Here is a 6,675-nt window from a genome sequence, read left to right on the forward strand (position 1 = left end):
TCACGGAGCTCGCGGCAGGCGTGCACGTGGTGCGCGCAATGGCACGGCGGCAAATTCAAAGGGACGTACAGGTACGCCCATTTGAGCAGCCCTGCCATTCTGTCGACGTAAATGTACAGGTGGTGGTCGGCAAGCGGTTAAGCTCCGGGGGACAAAGCAAAACGCATTGGGGTGTGGCCTGGCGGGAATCCGGGCTGAGGTAGTCTCTCCCATCACTACTACATTACCATAGGACTCTGTGGATGTGCGGCACCAGGGATTTTTTTTCTCTCTTCCCCTCAGTGACTTCAGGAGGTGGGATGAGCTCCATCCCTCGCCGGCATTACTGCGGCACATTCGGTATCATCTACATTACTCCCCACATCGATTGAGCCTGAGCGACACACTGACAAACCGTGGGTCACAGGGGTTACCTGCTGTTAGAGACAAATTTCTGACCCTGGATGCAGAGAGATTTTATCCAAGGGCAAAAATGTATCCCTACCTGCAGGTAACCACTGGATGTGCAGATACAGGTGGATACATGTTTACAGCAGCAGACAGCCTTGACTCTTTTCAGCCCATCACTCAGGTATACAGGCTGAGCAGATATTAGAACATCTGATCCCGGGTGCAGGTATTTGCAGTATACTTGCTGCACCATGGTCATGTAGGATGTATGAATGAGACCCAAGACTGGATTTTAGCTAACCTTACTGTACAAGTTGAGCAGGTGCAAGGGGCAACATATTGTGGTGGGCAGTAAATTCAGTGATTTTATTTAAACCTTAAAAAACTGTGTCCTAAGAAATTTTATGAAATATATGAGATTAAAAAAATAATAAATATTGTGCACTGCCTACCACAGGATGGTGCCCTTTGCACCTGGTCAATATGGTTGGCTTTTATTCAATCTTAAACTGTAATAAACCCAGCTTTTGAACTTGTACCTACAAGTAAGCCTATAATAACACTTACCTGTAGGTACAGTGAATATCTCCTAAACATGTGCTGTTTAGGAGATATTCACATGGAAAGCAGCCGGTGATGTCACCGGTGCATGCGCTCTGAAGGAACGGCATACCGCTTGGTTGTACTCCTCCTGGGGAGGAGTACAGATCGTTCTGCACTTTTGTGACCCATTTTTAGCCGACAGCCAGTTATAGCCCGCTGCTAGCTGACATCGCTCAGCAGATCCAGGCCGTGGAAAGATCCTAACTTTAAAGTCAGGATTCACCCAGATGCCTGAACCAGTAGCTCACTCAGCCACTCAGTGAGCCACAGAGACCCTGAGCCAGCCGCTCCTGCCCCCTCCACAGCCTGGCATTCCAGAGAGTGTGGGGGAGGGGGGGCAGAGCCAGGGACTGACAGTCACCACTCTTTGCTCACTGAAGGCTGAGAACTGAGTGATCAGCTGTCTTTGATCTCTCTGTTGTTGGTCTTAGAAGCAGCTGGGGAGATGCAACATTGGATCTATGCTCCATCCACCTAGGTAAGTATCATTTAAAAAAAACATCTCTTTTAAAGGGAAAAAAATCCCCCTCTCCCTCCTAAGAACCCTCCCTCCCAAAGCAAAGATTCCCACTGTAAAATATCTCCCTCCCTCAAATGTCCCCCCCAAAAATTAAACCCCCCTGTCTCTAAACATCTCCCTCAGTCAACACCCTCTCCCCCAGCAAAGATTCCTAATTATGAAGAAAATCTCCCTTCATTCAATCAAACTCCCCTCCCAGAAGCAAATTCCTGCCATTAAACACCCCCTGTAAACTTCTCTACAAGAAACTCCTCCCCTTCTCCAAAAGCAAACCCACCCCCCTTTCCTTAACCCCCCACAAAAAGAAACTCCCCCAGGCTAGAATTCTCACTTCCTCATTCCCAAAACAGAAAATGGATGCCTCCCCACTTACCAGAACTCAGATTCAGCACGGCACAGAGGCAGGAAAACTTCTGCATCCCCAGTCTCCCTTCGGCTGTGTCATATGATACTTTGAGGAGGAGTCTAGGAGTTCCCTAAACTGTGCACTGTCAATTGCCGGTGTCTTGCCGAATAAGTTCCTTCGGCGGATAAGTTCCCCCCCCCTGTACTGCGCAGCTCCTGTGCAGTACCAACTAGTAACAGCCGCTGGAGATAGCCGAAGCTAAAAATCCACAATCAGCTGTACACGGCGCCTGCGCTCTGGGTCCAGGTTCCTTCCCTACCATCCAAGTGGACCTAGAGGGGGAATCTAAAAGATCCGAGCGCAGCGAGGCCATGCCCGAAGTGTGGCGAGCGAAGTGAGCCCGCGAGGGGCCCTCTCACAGGCGCCGTCTACAGCTGATTTGGACCTATTCCCCTTCGGCTATTTCCGCCGGATCCTACTGCGCAGGCGCAGCACCTGCGCAGTAGAAGGGGTCCTTATCCGCCGAGTGGAACTTTCTCGGCAGAACACCGGCATCTGAGACCTCACAGTAATTTCATGATTTTCAGGGGGACCCCTTATTAAACTGAGGGGATTGGGCACAATAGAAGGGGGGCTAGCTGCTGCACTCCGAAACTTTGATTGCTTCTACTTTGCTGAGGCTAAACAGCAGGGACACTGTCTGGGCATTTTGCCAGGATGCTCTGGGGGGGGTTTGAACACCCCCTGACCCCCCCCATCCAGTGTAGCCTAATGTACTTCAGGCGGTGTATTAATATATATACAGTCTCATATATATATATATATATATATATATATATATATATATATACATATACTCTGCATCCAGTGTAGCCTATATCTACAGTGCATTCCGTGGTGTACTGTTTCTACTACACTTTTGGTGGTGTACACAGTACACAATACAGTGCAGCCGTAGTGCAGTTGCTGCTACTTTTCTGGTGGTGTACACAGTACACAATACAGTGCAATACAGTACAATACAGTACAATACAATACAGTGCAGCCATAGTGCAGTTGCTACTACTTTTCTGGTGGTGTACACAGTACAAAAATACAGTGCAGTCGTAGTGCAGTTGCTACCACTTTTCTGGTGGTGTACACAGTACACAATACAGTGCAGCCATAGTAAAGTTGCTACTACTTTTCTGGTGGTGCACACAGTACACAATACAGTGCAGCCGTAGTGCAGTTGCTACTGCTTTTCTGTTGGTGTACACAGTACACAATACAGTGTAGTGTGGTGTTGCAAAACAAAATATACATCATGTCCGGAAAGCCACCAAGGAGAGGCAGACGCTCACAGGCCACTAAAAGAGGGCAAGCAGCCTCTGTGTCTACACTCAACACTGCTGGTTGTGGACATGGTGCATCCTCTGCAGGTGGCCGTGGGGCACGCTTGTCCTTTTTTACTGCTGCTGGCCATGTTATTGAGCCAGAACATGTAGAAGAGTTGGTGGCGTGGATAACAAAGCCGTCCTCATCCTCCTCATCCTCTGTCACCCAGGCAGTAATTTGCCTTCCAATGCTGCTGCCAAAGTGGCCTATTCCACCGGCTCCTTGTCCACAGTCACTCCTTCTGTAGCCTCACCATCATGCACGGAGAAGTCCTCCGAACTATTCGACCACAGTGTCAGGTACATGCTGCTGGAGGATGCGCAGCGATTTGAAGGCTCCGATGTTAGTTCCCAGGTTGAGGAAGGGAATAACGGGAGCCTAGAGAGAGGGGGTGCCCAAGAAGGACAAGAAACTGGCAGTCATGTTCCCCCAGCTGCAGCATACTGCCAAGTTTGCTCCAGTGATGAGGAGGGAGGGGATTCGGAGGTTACTGACTCTACTTGGGTGCCTGATAGAAGAGAGAAGGAGGAGGCGGTACAACTCCAACAAGGCAGGATGTCCTCTAGGGGGCAGCTTAAGGGCAGCCACCTTACTGCGTCACACTGCAGAGCTCCGCAGGTGCAGGGCGCTGCTGACTCCCCACTGATTTTGAAAAGTTCCTTGGTGTGGACCTTTTTTGACACGTGTGCAGCAGATCGCACAGTTGCTGTTTGCAACCTATGTCTGAAGCGGATCAAGCATGGCCAGAACAGCCGCTGCTTGGGCACCACGTGCTTGGCCAGACATATGACAACCTCCCATGCAGTCCATTGGCAACAGCACTTGAAAGACCCACATCAAAGAAAAAGGTGGACTTCTCCTTGCTCCTCATCTGGGATCTCCAACCCCTCTATACCTCTAGTCCTCTCAAAAACCTGCACTGAGAGGAATGAAGGTATAGCAATAGGTGTCCCAAGTACTTGCAGCCAATATGCTATCAGTACACCATCATCTGATTTTAGCAGGCAAATTTCCCTACCCCAGTTGCTAAACCGTAAAAATAAATTCGGTCCCAGTCATCCACATGCTCAGCATCTGAATGCTATCTTGGTCAAATTGCTAGCACTGCAACTGCTGCTTTTTCAGCTGGTAGATTCTGCCCCCTTTTGTGAATTTGTGGAATGTGCTGTACCTCAGTGGCAGGTTCCAAAACACCATTTCTTTTTACGGAAGGCCATTCCGGCTCTCTACTGGCATGTGGAAGGCAATGTTTTAGCCTCGTTGGACAGGGCGGTCAGCAGTAGGGTGCATATTACCGCTGACTCATGGTCTAGCAGGCATGGGCACGGCGCACTGGGTAACTCTGCTGACAGCTGGGAAGGATGCAGGACAGGGTTCAGTATTGTTGGAGCTTGTTCCGCCACCACGTCTCCAAAATGCTAGTGGTGATTCTGCCACAGCTCTCTCCTCCACCCCCTCCTCTTCTTCTTCCTCTATGGCCTCTTCTGCAGATTTGTCCTCTGAACCAGCGGTGCTCCATAAGCGTTCAAAGGGCTACATTTAAGGGACTCAGGCAAAATGATGCCATGCGGTGCTTGAGTTGGTCTGCTTAGGAGACAGAGATTCTATCAGCTCTGCAGGGGCAGGCTCAGAGGTGGTTGATGCCACGCCAGCTTCAGCCAGGAATAGTTGTATGTGACAATGGCCATATTTGGAAGGAGTGCCCCAGGGATATTATGGACAAAGAGAGATAGTGGAACAGGGTACACCAAAAAAAGAGTATTGTAGTATAAAAAATCTATAAATTTTTATTGGTACAAAATTAACAACAGTAATTTATGTATTCAAAAACACCTAAAAACAATGAATGGAACATATGCTAAATAGTGAAAACAGCTGCTATATTTGGAACACACCACAGTTCCAGACTTGACATTGAATCAGTATGGTGTGTAGACCAAGATTCCCAACATGTTTCGGAAAACGGGAGCCAACGATGCACCAAAGCTCTCAGGGATTACACCTCAAGGAGCGGAGGAACAGATATCTGGTAGGGAGAAAGTAAAGAGGATATATATATATATATATATATATATATATATATATATATATATTTACCAATAATATCCTGAACTATGCAGGAATTCAAATGCTGCCTACTTAGGCAGCATTTGAATTCCTGCATAGTTCAGGATGTTATTGGTAAATATATACCCTCTTTACTTTCTCCCTACCAGATATCTGTTCCTCTGCTCCTTGTGGGGTAATCCCTGAGAGCTTTGGTGCATCGCTCCGAGGCAGCTACCTGATCTGCTTCCATCCATTTAGCTGCAGCCAATCTAGCCTGCATTTTAGATTGGTGAGCCATATATCCATATAACATGCTATGAAAATGCAGTTCAGCAGAATTTGAGACCTGACTTTTCGTCTATCCTATTGACTTGCAGTGCTTACAAAAGGAATACAGAGTTTTGAGTACAGAATATATTTACCATATCTATCATACATGCTATATTGTTGCTATGCCAAACCAATCAATGTAAATGCTAAAAATGCTAAAAATGTTACTAAAATCATTACAATACTGATATACCCCCTTTTTTTGTAATAGAAATAGAACAGCATGCTTACATATAACCCCTGAAGAAGGAAATATATACGCCCAAGAAAAACCCCTCCCCCCCCCCCCCGTTTTCCGAAACACGTTGGGAATCTTGGTGTACAAACCGTACACCATTATTCGACGTCAAGTCTGAAACTGTGGTGTGTTCCAAATATAGCAGTTGTTTTCGATATTTAGCATATGTTCCATTCATTGTTTTTAGGTGTTTTTAAATACATATATTACTGTTGTTAATTTTGTACCAATAAAAATTTATAGATTTTTTATACTACAATACTCTTTTTTTGGTGTACCCTTTTCCACTATCTCTCTTTGTCCGTAATATTCCTGGGGTACTCCTCCCAAATATGTCTATAATTGGGATGTGACAAAGATTGCTGGATCTCCTAATATCCCTGGTCAGTTTCTCCTCCTCTCTTTAATTACAGTATGCAGCAATGGCACCAACCTTCTCTCCACCCTCCGACAGGGACACTTGACCCATGTTCCATATTTGACACACGTCCTTTGGTGGTGCAGCAGTTCATGAGCAGGTACCCAGGCTTACAGGATCTCCTTAGGCAGGCCAGAAGAGTCTTCGGTCATTTCCGCCGGTCATACAATGCCAGTGCTCGGCTGGCTGACATTCAAAGGGAATGCAACCTGCCCACCAACCGCCTCATTTGTGACATGCCCACCAGGTGGAACTCAATGTTGGCAATGCTGCAGCGGCTGCACATGCAGCAGAGGGCCATCAATGAGTACCTGTGTGAGTATGGTACCAGGACAGGGTCAGGGGAGCTTGGCTTCTTTTCGCCATGCCAGTGGCTACTGATCAAGGATGCATGCATTGTCCTG

The sequence above is a fragment of the Aquarana catesbeiana genome, linkage group LG03, assembly GCF_042186555.1.
Source record: "Aquarana catesbeiana isolate 2022-GZ linkage group LG03, ASM4218655v1, whole genome shotgun sequence".
NCBI classification, from domain to species: Eukaryota; Metazoa; Chordata; class Amphibia; order Anura; family Ranidae; genus Aquarana; species Aquarana catesbeiana.